We start from the raw sequence: 18,025 nt of genomic DNA, 5'->3' as shown, positions 1-18,025 counted from the left end.
TACATGGAATGACTGGCCAACAGGAACCTACTATATAGCCCAATATTCTGTAATAATCTATGTGGGAAAAGTGTTTAAAAGAGAATGGATGTGTGTATATGTATAACTAAATCACTTTGTTGTACAGCAGAAATTATCACAACATTGTAATCAACTATACTTAAATAAAAAAAACTTTAGAAAATGAAAAAAAAATACATATAAGTAGCTGAAAGGACTGGAAGAGAAAAGGGGCCTTCAAAATTCACAAGAGGATAATTTAGACTGCCAGGTAATTCTGAACTGCTAGGTGTTCTCTAGAGACAGGTATTGTAAGTAGCCATGGCAACAAGGACAGAGGTAGATCTGCCTGTGCCTTTCAAGATGACTAAGATTTGAGCAGGTCCAGCAAGGAAAGAACAGAACAACCTGGAACTGGCAGGTAGATTATCCCTTATACCATGATACACTGCAGGGCTCCTGGCAACCCACATATCACCTCGTAGAATGAAAATGAATTGCAGAAATGTGAATGCTGACTCATGTAACAGGGACACACGAGAAAGCGAATACAAACGAGATGTGCCTGAGTTTACCATGAGCTAGGAAAATTTTCCACGAGCCTATAACTGAGCTGATGCCCTGTAAAGCTCCTAGGCACACAAGCCTTTCTATGTCCTCCATTTCTTGCTTTTAGGGAATAAGCCCCAGCCCCCATGACCTTCCCTGAGTCCAAAGGGCAGTTGCTAATCATGGAAGGGAAGGGATGCAGAGACCTGGGAGGAGCCGTGCAGCCTTGGGGCAGAATCCTGGTACCTCCTTGAGAATATACACAAAAATATCTTTGAACCTTTCTATAGAACTAAAACCCGCAACAAATGGAAGAACTACTTGATGAAGCATTATTCATTTCTGCAAGGAGGACCACCAGAACCAGTCCTGTGGCCACGAAGCATCAACCTTGAAAAACAATGCAAGCTTGCCTCTACCCTGATTCTTATCTATAGCCCTAATCTTTCTTCTACACCAAAAACTATAAAATCACCTCCTAACCCCTTCAAAGGGGAGTGCAGTCTTTAAGGAATTAGCCTTCTGTGGCTCCCTTTGCCTAACAAAGCAATAAGGCTATCTTTTTCTCTTTTACCCCAAACTTTGTCTCTGGATTTCACTTCAGCACTGGCAGACAGAGGCAGAATTTCAGCAATAAGTTAAGGTAGTTTCAGTCACAGAAAATCGGGATTACATAGGTTCACACATGAAACTTTTCAACAATTTCTCAACTACTATAAAGGCAGTAATAGTGTTTGAATGCTTGGACAGTTTCTTATAAACTGTATCGAATATACTCAATCTCCCACACACACTTCTCATTTTGACTCACCCTTTTGTAGACCGGAGCTTCCATCTTCTTTACTAAAATCTCATTGCTATTCAGTATTGGCATGCCCAGTGGTTAAAGTCCTTTTTATCAATCTTTTATGATTTCTTCCTAGTTTTTAGTGAATTTCTGCATCAAGATGACACGTTCAACTGCAAGCCATAGAAGCCTAATGAACAGAGACATAACCGATATAGTTATTATTTACTAAGGGGTCTGAAGGTTGATTGCCTCAATTAATCACCTAATGATATTACCAAGGAATTTCTCAGTGGCCTGGTGGTTAAGGATCTGGCATTGTTACTGCTGTGGTGTGAGTTTGATCTCTTACCTGGGAACTTCTGCATGGTGCAAACACTGCCAAAATAATTATAATACTATCAATAAACTAGGCTCTTTTCAGATTCCAAGTCAACCATAATAGCTGTTGATTTTTTAATCATTAAGATTTTTAACTCATGATCATGAGAGAGTAGTTTCAACTCTAGAAAATTTACCAGTTACACGACAGAAATAAAGGAAAAGGAACAGGGCCAGTGAAGAATTCTTCAGCATCTCAATCTGTTATGGTTTGACAAAGGCTCTCCTTGAAATTTTAATACTAGATTTTCCTTTATGTATCATTGGTCTTAAGTAGGTTGAATACTGATCCCTGACCCTCAAAGAAGCCAAAGCAAAACAGAACAAAATAAAAACAACAACAAAAAAATAATCTTTCTTGAAGACTGCTATACTGGTACAGAGTTCAATAAGCTTGGGCAGCAAGGAAGTATGCATTTCTCTTGTGTATGATGAACTCTAAAGATTATGTCTCTTGTTTCCTCAACAGAAAGCTATATCCATTTTCTTCATTGTAAAAGCCCACAATTTGAAATAGCATTCCAAATAAACTTTTACAATATCTCTTTTGCGTGTATGCATGCTGAGAAATGTTACTTATCTTTCCAGAATTGAACATGCTAGCCTAAGGAAAATGACTAAATGAAGCAAATTGGAATAGGATTATCTCTTTCCCAAACTGCCACCATTTGGTTCAAAAGTAAATCCTAGCAGATCACATCACTTGTCAAGACAATACCTCTGGTTTCCAGAGGTACACTAAAACTTTAACATTTGAATGCATATGAAAATACATGATTCAGACGGCTGCCTACAATTCCAATGAATTCTGTCATCTGAAAAATTTTCACTGCCAGTACCAAGGACAGGACCTAATTTTCTTTTGCAATGAGAAAAGCCTCTTAAATTCTGGAAGCAATAATTTTCCATTTTGGTTTAAAATATCAAGATAAGAATTATTTTTTGTTTCACTGCCTTGAAAAAAGTGCACAGAAATTATCTAGTACAGTATATGCCAAATGTGTCGTCAATTTTAATGTCTGGAAAAATAGATTGCACAAGCTCATTAAATGCCATGTTGTAAAATAATATAATAAAATCTTACCATTTATATATGTATTGAGAATATAGATAACATACTCCCTTAATTTTTATTAAAATCAATGACTTTTACCAAGTTTTGCTGAAAAAGCAAGAAAGATAATCGGAGTGAGTAGCCCAAAGACAGTATTTTACAACTTCACAATTTTTTTCTAAAATCAGCCCATATCCAGGTATTTGCGAGAAAGAGATGAAGAAACTTAGATTGTATCATGGAGAACTTACATAGTCGGCGACTAGTTTATCGCTGTTCAATTTTTAAAGAGAAGGATTTTCAATGGATCACTGTGTTAGGTATGATAGGATAGGGACTCACACAAACCCGGGTGATTCAAAACAGGCCATTTACTGGTACCAAAACTAGGAGACCAGAGATCAAACAATGAGGACACAAGCAGATATCAGAGGAACTTTCTTTGGAGAATCTCCCTATAGCCTTTTTCCTATGCAAATAAGGCAACCCTTCTGGAACCAATCAGTGGATCAAAATGCACCCCCCCCCCATACAGAGATTGAAACAACACTCAGATCTTACACAGGTGCAGGGGGCTGGGACAGGAAATTTGTGGACCTGGGGCAAAAGAACAGGGGTCCCCAAACAGGTCCAAGATACAAGGATATAAGGAAAGACCCAACTGCAGCCAGGGTAGCCTGATCTTTGAGGGCATAAATAAAACTTTCTGTACACTGCTACCTGACTCTTGATTGCTATTGTGATTGTAATCTCCAAGGTAACCTGCAGGAGCTATTTTCCTACCAGAAAGACTCATTAAAAGATCCCAGGTCAGGAGTTTCCGTTGTGGCACAGCAGAAACAAATCAGACTAGTATCCAGGAGGATGCAGGTTTTATCCTTGGCCTCGCTCAGTGGGCTGGGGATCCAGCATTGCTGCAAGCTATGATGTGGGTCATGAGCTGTGGTATACGTGGCAGACACAACTCAAGGCTCATGTGGCTGTGGCTGTAGCATAGGGTGGCAGCTATAGCTCTGATTAAACCCTAGCCTGGGAACTTCCATATACTGCAGGTGCAGCCATAAAAAGCAAAATCAAGACAAAACAAACAAACAAACAAAATACAAAAAAAGAAAAAAGAAAAACAAAGGCCAGGTCAGATCTGTCACATGAAAGCAGTGTCATTTTGAGGGGAAATTCCCTTAGGCCCAGAACCACTCCATTCCTGAGCAGATCACTCCTGCTTGGAGAGACTGCCTGCTTCCATCCTTGCCTTGCCAGCTGGCTCTATACTGGCACCGCTACAGCACTTCTCACCCTGCACCTCCAAATCTTTATTGTGTGTAGGCAAGAACCGAGAGAGAGAGACAGACAGAGAGAGAAAGAGCGCGCGCAAGAGCGAGCAGTGCAGAGGAACCTGGCAATTGTATTCTTACAGAAGATTAATTCAGAGTCCAAATCATTACACACATGATTATACACATCATTATACTGGTGTGTTGCAAAGTGTACATATGAAAGTCTAGAATTCAAAGTTAGTATCTGGGCCATTAAAATTTGTCATTTATTTTCTTACTGTCTACAGTTTCTACCCTCTACAAAATTATTTCAGTTACAGTACTTTATTCTTATGCTTCTATGTCTCATACCTACATGTTTAGCTTTGGTCCCAGATCGCTAAATAATTGTCTTAGCTCACAAAGAATATTTTGTGGGAACATATATAAAGCTCACAAAATATTACTAGTTTCCACATACAACTTCCATTGCAAATTATCTTAACCTTTTTCTTCAGCTTCTACTTGCCCTTTCAATCTTGCTACACTTTCTGGAATCCTGGCAACTTTGGCTCAACCCCAAATTTAAGCAAGCACTAAGGTGCAGGACGCCATCCTCTCCCCTCCCCCTCTCCACCCCTTAAAAGTCCACTCCAAGAAAAACATACTGGGAGAAACATTTCCTGTTGAAACATCCTGCTTTTGCCATCGCCAATTCCCTCTTACCCACAATGTTCCTGCTAGCCCTATTTCCCCTTCTCTATAAAAGAAAAGGAGCCTTTTTTGATTTTGAGACACTTGTAGATCCTAAGATCAGTGCATTATTCCTACTGCAATACTCTTTTTGAACAAAGTCGATGTTTATTTTTAAAAGATACCAGTGAGCTTAGAAGAGGACCTGCACCTTGGATGTTGACTACAGGTTTTTAAGATGTTAAGCTGTGCTTGGATTCCTGACACACAGAAATGAGGTAATAAATGCCTGTTGTTTTAAGCCACTAATTTTGCAGTCATTTGTCACTCAGCAACAACAAAAAAAAACAGTGACTGCAGAAATGCACAACATGAAGTTGAGTCCCAGTATAGACTGCAGGTTAAGCCTGCTTTTTTGACTAGAAAAATTTCCTTTATTTTATTTTTTTCTGGCTTTTTCAGGGCCACATCTGCAGCATATATAGATTCCCAGGCTAGGGGTCGTATTGGAGCTACAGCTGACAGCCACAGCCACAGCAACTCAGGATCCGAGCCAAGTCTGTGACGTACACCACAGCTCATGGCAACGCTGTATCCTTAACCCATTGAGCGAGGCCAGAGATTGAACCTACATCCTCATGGATGCTAGTCAAATTTGTTTTCACTGAGCCACAACAGGAGCTCCTGAAAAAGTTCCTTAAGCACTTAATATATTCCATGTAATTGTTGTCTTCTGTATTTTACTTGATGTTAACAAGAAAAAAAAAATCTTTATCAATTTACCAGAGTTAATATAATGGTTGATTATCATTTAAATAAAAATTTACCTTAAAATCTTAAAATATTTAATTATAGTATCTAAAATAAATGCTTCCAGGTGATGCCCAGAGAGTGCTGTCATTTCATGATCCAAACATTTCCCATTTACACATATGAGAAACTATGATAATATGTATATGACACTGATTTTGCACACAGTATTTGGATATAGAGATTCTCTTTCATTTTCTACAAATGAAAAAATGTTCTGATGGTCGACCAATGATACTCAATTCAATTAAACATTAGCAGACATAATTTCCATTTCATTTTCATTATAGAGCCATTTCTGGCAGATTGGAAGACAGCAAGAGAATTAGGTGCGAAGGATGATGCTGACTCTAAGATGGGAGGACTTAGTACACGACGGTGCTAACATTAAATAGAATAAAATTTTTGTGTGATAATAAAGCTAAATTGTGGACATTTAGTTTTGACCTGGTAATAGGCAGATGCTTATTTTTACCAGTTGTACAGTGGTTCCCTTATATCATGATTGTGCTGATTTATGGAAGTTTGTTTAATCTTATCCAGATGTATCCGAAGAGACTTTTTTAAATTATCATTTTAGAAAAAGGCTATGTCTAATAATCTACTATGCTGACTAATATTTGACACAGAAGGCATTTTTATAGATATTCTGTAACTTGTCAAACTAATTCAGATTCCTGGGTTGCTCTGGGTTTTTTCAGGAGCTATTTAGGAATAGCCAGTCCTCTACTGGGACTTAGCAAAGTTCTGCATGCTATTGGAGTGTACCTAGGAGGCTGCACAATAAAGTCAAATTATAACAACAATAATCATTTTTCACCTCCATTTCAAGAAAGAGAAAACTGAGAATGTGATGTAAGATTCATTACATCTTACTGCATTTGCTCCAAAAAATTTAAGGATAGTAGAGGATGTTTTATTTTGTTAAGGCAACCAATGCCCAATACTCTAGCCACCCCTGTGGATTAAAATTTGCAGACTGAAAATAAGGGAAATGTTATTTGTGCCACAGACATAAAAAACTAACACTGGCACAAAAAGGGTTATACTTATAGAACTGGAGTTTTTAAAACATCCCCAACATAAAAATTTTTAAAAGAGACATATATTTGCAAACTTTTAATAACAAATATCATCAATAAAGTATAAATGTTGCTTGAAATTTAGCTAAACATCTGGGAACTTGGCTTTATAGAACAAAAAGAAGTGCTAAAATCTTATAATTAATTCATGTTTTCAAATTCTTTAAATAAAGATGAATTTTTTCAGAACTATCATAAGCAAAAATTAAAAGGACAGCTGCTTATGACAATGTGTCTTTCCTCAAATCATCAGAAATAATAAATAAAATACATTTAGTGAAATTAAGGATGTAGCCTCTGTCATTGTCATTGACAACATAAAAGAAATTGGATTCATGACATAAAAACTTATTTTGAGAACTTTGTAATTCATCATAATATCAAGTGTCAAAGTACATATAGAAATACTACAGTATCTGTACCATAGTATCGAAGCTGGATTTTATTTTGAAAGAAAAATATAATAATAAAATAATGTGTATTTAATGTGCATCAAATATGATTATAGGTACTTTAAAACATTTGCTTTTTTATTTTTATTTATTTATTTGTGTTTTTAGGGCCATACCCATGGCATATGGAAGTTCCCAGACTAGGGGGTGAATCAGAGCTATAGCTGCTGGCCTACACCACAGCCACAGTAACACAGGATCTAAGCCACCTCTGTGACTTATACCAAAGCTCAGGGCAACGCCAGAACCTTAACCCATTGAGGCCAGGGATCGAACTCTCGTCCTCATGGATACTAGCTGGATTCATTACCAATGAGCCACAATAATTACTCTATTTTCTTTTTTTAATCTTCAAAACAACCATAACAATTCAGGACTGTTAATATTTCTACTTGTACAAATGGGGCAACTAAGGCTCAGAGAGACAAAGATTAATTCATCTAAGATTCACAACCAGATATGGAAGTCTTTACCAACTCTGTTCTCACGAACGTCAGCTGAGACCAGGCATAGTATGGCAAAATGAGAAAACTTTTCTTTTCTGATACTTCCTTTCCTTCCTGCTCCCTCATTAGTATCCATTCCATCCTATGTCAGCCTCCAAGCAACATCTAGGGCCAACCAAGCAACCAACAATAATGAAAAAGGGATTTGAGAGACAGTCTTACATAAACAAAAACAAAAATAAAATCTCTCATTGCAGTGTATTTCTCAGAGAATGTCTAGTTTTAGCTTTTTTTTCCCCTATAATTATGACACTGACCTGCTTTTAAAGTCACCTGTGACTACCAATAATATATAGGGGCAAGTTATTAGGAGAGAGGATACGACACCTAAACTATTTCTAAAGCTGCACATGAGGGCAATCTGATAGCACAACTGCCCTTTGCCTCTTCCTTTTGCACTGCAGCTACCTCTCACTCTCCTCTAACCTCAAATACCCAGATATCACAGATGATGCTTAGGGTTCTGTGGTATGATAAGGGTTTGTAGACATTTTTGCTGCCTTACGTTTTCTAAGATCCAGGTTATAAAAAACTGATGCACAAAGCTATGGCCTGCTGTAGATCTGTGAAATTAAGGATGTAGCCTCTGTCATTGTCATTGACAACATAAAAGAAATTGGATTCATGACATAAAAACTTATTTTGAGAACTTTATAATTCATCATAATATCAAGTGCCAAAGTACATGTAGAAACACTAGTGTATCTGTACCATAGTATCAAAGCTGGAGATACTATGAGAAAAGCTACCTAGGCGATGAACTACCAAAAGTTACCTTGCCCTATGAGAAAAGTTACCTAGGTGATGAACTACCAAAAGATGGCCATGTTTTACAGTGGCTTCTTTTTCAGGTGGCCTCAAACTCAGTTTATTTTGTTACTTCATCACTAGATTTTAAGCATAGCTGCCCTTGATGATCTATTACCAATTTATGAATGTTACATGTGAAATAGTCTACTATATTTTGTATATTAATATCTTGCAAATGGGATTTAAGAAAAATGAAATAAAAATTACGATTTATTTATTCCACACCCTCTATTCATTCCATTGTTTATGCTAAAATATGCATACAATACATGTAGAAGGCTACCGGTCTGTAAGTCTCAAGTATCTATCTTTTGCTCATAAACTTACTTTTAAGCTCTCTTGCTTTATTGTGGTACTGCTTGTTTCCTTTCTGTTTATCCTAAATAGCATCTTTCTGTAGTCACTTGGAGTTGTCTGCTTGACTTTACCTTCAGTTTCATGTTATTTATGGATCATTTTATGTTGTGCTCTTTATGGACCTACTGACAGAGCTCAGGACTCTGAAGTCATAAATGTGATGCTATCAAAACATCTATGTATGAAAATAATGTAGATTTAAAGGTGGTAATGGTACATTCATTCTCTGATTGTTTCTGTTTGTTAACTAGTTGAAGGCCTACCATGAGACAGACAATATTCTAGTTAATGAGGCTCATCAGTAAAAAGAAAAAAAAAAAATCTGTATTCTTAAAAAGCCTGCATCCTATCAAGGAGACAGAGAAAATAAACAGGCATACATACATACACATACAATATACAAAGTAGCAGTAAGTCATGTGAAAGTAGAGACACTTTTGTACAGTTGCTTAGGGCACAAACTCTAGGCTGACTGCTGTGTTTTGAAACCTGGGAGCACCTCCCCTCACTTACTAGCTGTATGACATGCATGACACTGGAGCCATTCTTAAGTCTGTGCATTTCTGTTTCCTAGTTTGTAAATCATAGATAATAATAACCCAATATTGCAAAGCATATTAAATAAATTAATATAGGTAAAATACTTAGAACAGAGCTTTATGGGTTAGCTATACTGCAAAATTTGTTAGCTGTAATTATTAAAAAAGGGAAAAGAAAGATAAAGGAGAATAGTGTGAAGCTGTGGGAAGTACTATTTTATATAAAATGGTCATGGAAAATCCTTTGTATGACAAGGGCATACTGTACTTGATCACAAGTATCTATACTGACATTTTTTTGTATGTAGAGTCAAAATAGTTTCCCAGATATCTGAAACAGTAGGAAGTTCTCCTCCTTCTAGTCTTAAAATTTGATTCCCAGGTTCCACAATAAAATGTTGATTCATTCTCTTTTTATGTAATGGAGAACTAACCCCACGCAAAAAAAAAAAAAAAAAGAAAAAAGTACAAAGCTACATAAGCATTTAGGATGTACAGAAGTTATAATTGTTAATCGAATACATGCATTAAATTGCCACTCAGAATAACAATACTTATTTATATTATTTACTACTTAAAATAAATGTGAAGATTGATTATATCTTTTGGAGACTCACCTGTTTTTATCAATAGGGTAAGCGCAGCCATTTTGGATTTCGCAGTTAATGTCTTATTTTGAATCTGATTCTTCCTAAAAATTAAAAAAGAAAAAAAAAAAAGGTTTCTCATTTTGAAAAGAAGCCACAAAAGCAATGAAGATGACGATGAATTCCAGAAGGACCCAGCCCCTTCCTGGAGCAGAAGTCCGGCGAAGTGGGTGGTGGTCAGGCGGCGGCGGCAGCAGTGCGCGAGTATCAACGCCAATTTTATGTAAATTACGAGCCCCAGACGCCCATCTTTCCTGCCTCTGCTCTGGCGGGATCAGATGTCCTCACCGCCACGTTGCGTTCTCAGCACCTGACCCCACCGCCCCAACCGGCGCCAGGAGCACCAAGTGCTGCTGCGTGTCCTCCCCGCCCCTAGCGTTCCGCCATTTCCCGGATCAAAAAAAAAAAAAAAAAATATATATATATATATATATATACACACACACACACACACACAAACATATATATGTTCTAGACTTCAGTCTGATTGGGAAATACTCCTATCTTTTAAGCATCAAATTGTTTTGTTGATTTAAAAAGAGAGACACACACACACACACCCAAAAAGGCCAACGGTATTGTTGGTTGTCTGTCAAGATGTGAAGGGTTTTTTTGTTTTTTTGTTTTTTTGAGGGGTCTCCTAAAATATTTGATAACCAAAGGAAAAAAAAACATGAAGCATTTTAATAAACTCTTATTATATGTACTGATTGAAGAAATAAATTACATAGAGCTTCTCTCCAAGAAATTTATCCATCACTTACCATGAAAACAGACGTATATTAACACAGCACAATGGAAAGGATTAGACAAATATGAGTAAAGAAAGTGAGCTGATTTTGAAAATGCACAGAGTAAGAATACTGGTGTTTCTCTGTGGACCAGACTTAAACCTATCCCAGCATCAAAGTGTATGCTATGAAGTTCTTCCAGATTTGGGTCACTGCAGTGTGTTTCACTCTAATAAGTTCAATACATATACGAATAGGCTTCAGAATTTGAGGCTCAAGCTGCACATTCCTTCCATCTACAACAACCACAAAATTGGAGGTGACAGTGGTCTCTAACTAGTATCCTTTTCTTGTTCTAATATCACCAGTGCTCTTTTACAGACCTTGAACAGGAACACTAAGTGAGGCTTAATTACTTCTGCCCCAAATGATACACCTTTTCTTCTCTTCCCATATGAGAGAGACTAATCAAACTGTCACTTAGCATTACCTTAGTTTTGGATATGTGAGGTCTTTAGAGTTTTTTACCCTGGAAACCAGATCATTATCACAAGCCATGAAGAATCACCAATTTTAATTTAACACAGGAATTGCAGTTTGTTGTATTCCACAATCTATCAATGTTCTCAGAAACCTTGATTTTTCCCAAGTTATACAAGGGATTTTTAAAACATTACACACACACACACACACTTTTAAACATTTGATGTTGAAAAATGTCCAGCCATATGAACCATTAATCAAAAAAAAAAAAAAAATGGGAAGGTTAGTAATTCTCACTGAAACTTTTGTTGTATCACTGGTCAACTTACCTAAAGCTTACCAGTTCCATTCCCCTTCCTAAGATTCCAACTCAGGCTGAAGAACTTTCTTCCAAACATGGCAAGGAAAAGCAAAGCAAAACAAAACACAGCTTTTTGTTGACTTCTTGGAACCAAATAGCTTATTTGTGGTCTTTTGGAACCACAAACCAGCCATGCTGGGCCACGCCGTGTTTGTGAGGAGCGGGCCTGGCCGAACTAACTGTCTCTGGGAGGTGCAGGGTGAACTGGGAAAGTCATCCAGCAACTTGGCGAGGGCGGGGCTAGTCCTGCCCAGGTGTGGCTCACCAGGAAAAAGTGACCTTATTTAAAGCAACAGCTGAGATGGCTCTTCCAGGAATAACCTACTAAGAGATGGCAGAGGACCTGGCAGAGGAGTTTGAGATGAAGGAGGAAAAGTCTGTTGGGTGACCTCCAGGACTCTAGCAAGATCCCACGCTTGCTACTGAGTGTAGGAATATTCCTAGCAGATGTACACAGTTGTTCAGGACCAATTACTGGAGTTTGAGTATTTAGCCAAGCATGTGTAGCTTCTGAGGTAAAATAAATACCATGCAAACGTTTTTTCGAGCAATTAGTTGTAGCAAGGGAAATGGAGAGAAAATTCAGCTGTTAACAGGGCATCAATAAAGGAAAGATTCTATGTCTGTCTGGAAACAAATGTTGCCTAAAACCCCACGCTGATAATGCCTAGAATTAATAGAGGAACTGAAAACCTTTGGCAAAGGGAGGGTGAAATATGACCACTAGAAATCAGTGCACAGTTTCTCATGTCTGACAAAGTGTCATGATCTCTGGGGAAACAAAAAAATGAAGACCACCACACAGGGCAAATAAATCCTCCTCTTTATTCCTTATAGAAAATCGAAAAAAAAAAAAAAAAAAAAAAAAAACCACTTACAGGAATGAGGTATCTGCAAAGATCATCATGAGGTTTTTGAAGATTAAATAGGAAATTCTGACAAAAGTCATTACCACAAAAGGCAGAAAATTGTGTTCCTGTTGTGGCTCAGCTGAAATGAACCCAGCTAGTATTCATGAGGATGCGGACTCAGTCCCTGGTTCTGCTGAGTGGGCTAAGGACCCTTCGTTGCCACAAGTTGCAGTGCAGTTTGCAGACATGGCTCAGATCTGGCATTGCTGCATCTGTGGTATAGGCCAGCAGCTGCAGTTCCAATTCAACCCCTAACCTGGGAACTTTCATATGCCAGGTGTTATCCCTTAAAAAAAAAAAAAAAAAAGCAAAAAGGTGTTCTGAGTCAAGATTGTTTGGCTCAATGAGATGGCTGAGATCCAGAAAGACAATTGCTTCACTCTCTGAGAGCAGACAAGAGTATTAATAAAGACAAAATCGAGGTCAAAACTACAGTAAGAGCCTAAAAATTGGGTGTATTTTACATGTAATCAAATACAGACTCACCAAAAAAGGAATCTGATAAGTCCTACTAGTGATGTTACATGGCTCTATTTAGTACACTCAAGCTGATTTTGTGTCTAACAGTACCCACTTGGTTTGCCAAATAAAGGTAAGTACATCATCAGAAAGACAGAATGACACCACAGGGAAAATACATTAAACCAAATCACCACCATGGCAACATTTCCAAGAAGACCAATGAAAAAAGAAACCCAATGCATGTAAAGGAACACCATAGAAATCTAAGAACTTCAAGAGCATTATGAGTTAATATTATCCCAAAATATCCAAAATTGGTTAATTCAGAGGCTTCAAGATAATTAAAATTATCTGAGGAGAAAATAAACAGGGTTTTTCTAGAAATACATGACTAAGCTAAAAATAACCCCAAAATTTTATTTGTCAAGTATCCAAACATGATCAAATGAAAAGTTCACTTTGCTTTAAGAGCAGCAATAGGTAAATATGCTGAAACATTTACTGTAATAGCTAACACTACACAAGTAGCTAATGCTTACTCAATCACTCTGTGTTCAGGCCCTGTACCAGTTCCTGACATACACAATCTCACTGAATCCTTACGACCTTAAAAGAGAAAATAAGGAACGAAATAATGATATCATAAGTTTGCTATATGTTCTGGGATTGCAAACGAAGCAACTCAAATGACTTCAGAGGCCACACAACGAACATATAAAGAACTGAGGGATGTGAAGATAGAGGGGGTGAGGCAGAAAACTAAAGTTGATACATTTTCAAATTCATTTGTTTTAACAAATTCTTGAAAAATATTTCTAAAATCCAGTCAGTTCTGACTCTTAGGACAGAAAAATTGCCATTCCTCAAATAGGTCAGAATATGGACCACTTTAGAACATTATAAAATAGTTGTTCTGAATATTAAAACAGTTCGCCTTATTCAATTTGCTACTGTAAATGATAATGTGGACAGTCCTGCAAAGTGAAGACTATCATAATTTGGGAGTACTTCCCCAATTTTTTCAAAATATGTATTTCATGTTATATATTAAGTATGTCTATATGTTAACCTTATTTCATTATTGAAACTGTAAGATGCCTGAGGGCAAGGTCACTTTTTGGCCTGTGTATCTCTTTCATGACTTACTAATATGGTTTTCACTTAAGATAGTTGTGATTCCCAGTAAGAGTTATGGAAAAATGGGAGAGGTGTTTTTAATTATCACCATCTCTGGAGATACATATTGGCTTTAACTGGGTGAGGACAATGTTGCTAGAAGTAGCTATGTAATCAAGGGATGTCCTAAATCTGCTTTGACCATCCAGTGTCCAGCCAGAAAGTCACGGAGGTTAAAAAAAAAGTCTATTTTCTGGAAGTAAAACATAAATCTCTTACATTTTGCCAGATATAATATGAAATGAACTTTCATAAATGCATTTATTATATATTTCAAGGGAATATTGGATTTGCTTTATCGTAAACTTAGTAGAGATGATTGTTCTAGATCGAGGTCTACGATCTTTAGTAAATATGAAAAATCCTCTTTGACATGTAACATAACATATCTACAGCTTCTTGGGATTATTGCATGGGCATCTCTGATGGGCCATTCTGCTATCATATTTGACCAGGTCCTCAGATTGATGGGTGATCTCAAACTCAGGCTTTTGCCTAATTCATCCTCTGCTTTCTTACCTCTTCTCTGCCACCCAAATCCAGGGTTGAGTGTTTGCAGCTAATAATTGGGCAAATGTTTGGGGGGGATTTTTTGGATGCAAACTGTTATATTTGGATTGGCTGGGCAACGGTATCCTACTGTACAGCAGAGGAAAATGTGTGTGATTGGGTCACTTTGTGTACAACAAAACTTGACAAAACATTGTAAGTCAACTATACTTTAATAATATAAAAACAAACAAACAAACAAAAAGAACTGGGAAAATGTGTGGGAATTCCCCTTAGCAAAATCTTAGTATGTCTTGTTCTTTCATAAATGTACAACGTACTATTTTCATTATGGTCAATGCCTTTAACATCCTTACAATTACTGGGATTTTTTTTCTGAGATGGTTAAGAAGTAAAAATGAGAAGATACTTGTATTTTGATATACCACAAATAACCCTCAAAATTATTTTTGCCTTTTAGAATTTATTTACATATATATATATCAATGCATATACATACATTTTAGATGCAACATTTATTTTATATAGTAGAAATAATATTTTTTCAAAGAAAGCCCAATATTCAGACAAAAAACTAAGTCTTGGATCCGACATGCTATTTAAGCAAGCTAATTATATTTTCTGTCACAAAAGTAAATGTAAAAATAACACAAAGTTCTACATATAAAATTTATCCTGTCATTATTACAGAGATATGTTGAATATTTTCAATGTCTTCAATTAATATTAAATTATGCAGAAAATTGTTACAGTGAACAATGCAATGAAATACTGTAAATAAAGTTAGATATTTAAAAGCTTATGGAAATAAATTACTTTTGAATGCTTAAATATGATTTGTATTCCATGGGATATATGTCTTCTCTTTTTTAATGGAGCAAGATGCTAATATCATTTTATGTCCATCTTAATTTCTCAAAGATCAGGAGCATTTTTGAAAACTTTTGGATTTTAATTTGTATTCTATCATGAATTTTTATATTTTAAGAGGTATAATTTTTGCTTGAATAAAATAACCTTTCTAATAATAATTTTAATTGTGTTAATAAAAAATAAACACCATTTTCTGGTCCCCTGCTATGAACCAAGCCATGAATGACTGTCTTTACAGGAGCAATTATTTGTAATCATCACAATTCTGTAAGACAGATAATTTATAATTACCATTTCATTAATTGGAAAACCTTGGCTGATAAAAGAGTAATAGAAGTCCAAGGTTTTGGAGCTGATAGGTGGAAGACCCAGGTCTGTTTGAAACCAACAACTGTGTTCTTCATCCATCAGCAATACGATCTCAAAATATAAATCTGCCTATTTATAAGAATGTACAGAGAACTGTGATGTTCTGACTAAACATGTAACCAACTGAAAATGTAATCAGAAGAGTCAGCTCTGATTCTTCTAAAGCACCCTGGCCCAACTGGTAAAGCTCAGTGGGAGTGGAGAGGGTCGCCCTGTGGTGGTCATGGGTATAAGGATCACCTGTTCATTGTCATCACTGGATTTTGCTGTTAATCATCCTTGGAATTCTATGGGCAATCTAGAATCAACCTTATTGATATTTCAGGTTTTTATGTGGTGGAAGGAAATTTCTATTGTTTATTGAAAAACAGCTCCACGATTTATATTTTTAAGTCTACTTTTGAACTGGTATGTTATTTTTGTGGGAAAGAAGTTTTATTTATGTTTTCTTTCTTTCTTAAAACCTGTCATGTGGCTACACACATTGAAGAGGTGACATTCTATCCTATTTCTATGTATAGTTTGTGTGTAAAGGATACATATGTCATGCGAATGAAATGAACTATATGAATAGCATTGTTCCATATACTATTTAAAGCCAACTGCAAGGCTGAGGTGAACTTTAACAAGGTAATCTTTTTAAAAAGGGAAGAAGAATATCATGATCCTATGTTCTATTAGTATTAGAATACAGATTTATGGTGAAGCCAAAAGGGAAAAGAAAAATGCAGGTTTTCCTTATTCTGTGAACAGCATATTTTTCTTCTTTGAAAAGCTGGTTATGTTGTAATGCTAACATAATAATAATTTTGATCCAGGTCAGATGAAGCATGAGTCTAGAAAAATGCCAAAAGGTAATAAATGATAAAAAACAACTTATTTTACTCTTTTGTTAGATTACAAAATATTTACTCTCAAATTCACTCATACATTATGAGTTTCTGAAGTCAGTATAGATGTATTGCATATGTATTACCTATTATTATTTAAAATAAAATTTGAAATAGAAGCACCTACAGTCACAATTCTGGCTCTATCCTGCTTTCGTTTCATTGTACTGACTGTCTTTGATTTGAAGCTAACACAATGCTGTATGAATTTTATAGTCAATAAAAATTTCAAAGCGCATTTTAAAATTCCTAATATTAATATATTAGTAACATTAATGTTATTTCTCTTCTCATCTCCCCAGAACTCCTATCTTGAATTTCCATTGAGAGATCTTGAAATGACCTTAAAACCAACATTCTCCAAGTAATTTTTTATTTCCCTCTCACTAACTCCAAACCTTGATTCTTATAGTTTTGTTAATTGAACCACCATTCTCCAATTCACACAGGCTACAAATGTGTTATTGGCATTGATTAGTCCATAGCTTTTTCTCCTGATATCTAACTAGCCAATAGATCTTGCTGACCGAGTTGTCCTTCAAAATACCACTTGGAGTCAATCTCATTCTATTTCCTCTGCTATTGCCAACATTCATGTCACATTCATCTCTCACTGCATAGCATCCTAAACTCACTGTCCTTTAAACACACACACAAACCCCATCTACCTGTCTGTCGGTCTGTGTCTATTTATAAAATAACTATAACTGAAAGTTAATTCTATCAGGGTCTGAAGTATCATTTAATGTAGTGGCTATAACTTTTGGAAAATTACTTAAATCCATGAAACTCATTTTTCTCAGCTAGTAAATGGCAATAATAATACCTAAGCCAAAAATCTAATGTGAAGTTTAGTTAAAATATTTTTATAAACACATTAGTCTTATGGGAATATGCCCATAATTGAAATTAATATTTCTTCACCTTTTTGTTTTTAGTCTTCCTTTCATCAATCAGCCAATCATTCCTTCTGTTGTTCATTTATTTGTTCAACAAATAATCATTTGTTTCAGAGACACTGGTTTAGGTCCTAGAAATGCAGATTTATTTCATGTGGGTGTCGAGTTACACTCTTAAATCTCTTATTCCTCACAATAAATTAAAAACATCTCAATTCCACAGCCCGTGAGCATATAATTACTTTACTCCCCTCTGATTTGGTTCCAGGCCCTAAAGAACTTATATTACATTAGGGTAACAATTACATCTATTAGTACTGGAAAGTTTAAAATATTATTACAGAAGTATTCACAATATTTTTCAATACTATACTATATAAATATCAGAATATTTAATAGACAAGTATAAACTAGCTAAACAAGGGATAGGTAGAAGA

General features: G+C 36.0%; 1 long non-coding RNA gene across 1 annotated transcript; it reads right to left on the bottom strand.

Annotated features, from left to right (window-relative positions):
• LOC106505140 lies at nucleotides 825-11,678 on the bottom strand. Its single transcript, XR_002336154.1, has 3 exons — nucleotides 11,467-11,678; nucleotides 9,894-9,967; nucleotides 825-1,526 (listed from the first exon to the last, which is right to left on the bottom strand). It is a non-coding gene; the product is annotated as an uncharacterized LOC106505140 (long non-coding RNA).

Source organism: Sus scrofa, chromosome 10 (genome assembly GCF_000003025.6).
Source record: "Sus scrofa isolate TJ Tabasco breed Duroc chromosome 10, Sscrofa11.1, whole genome shotgun sequence".
In the NCBI taxonomy this organism is placed as follows: Eukaryota; Metazoa; Chordata; class Mammalia; order Artiodactyla; family Suidae; genus Sus; species Sus scrofa.
Note: the sequence above shows the minus strand (reverse complement) of the source record. Positions and strands in the feature narration are given on the sequence as shown.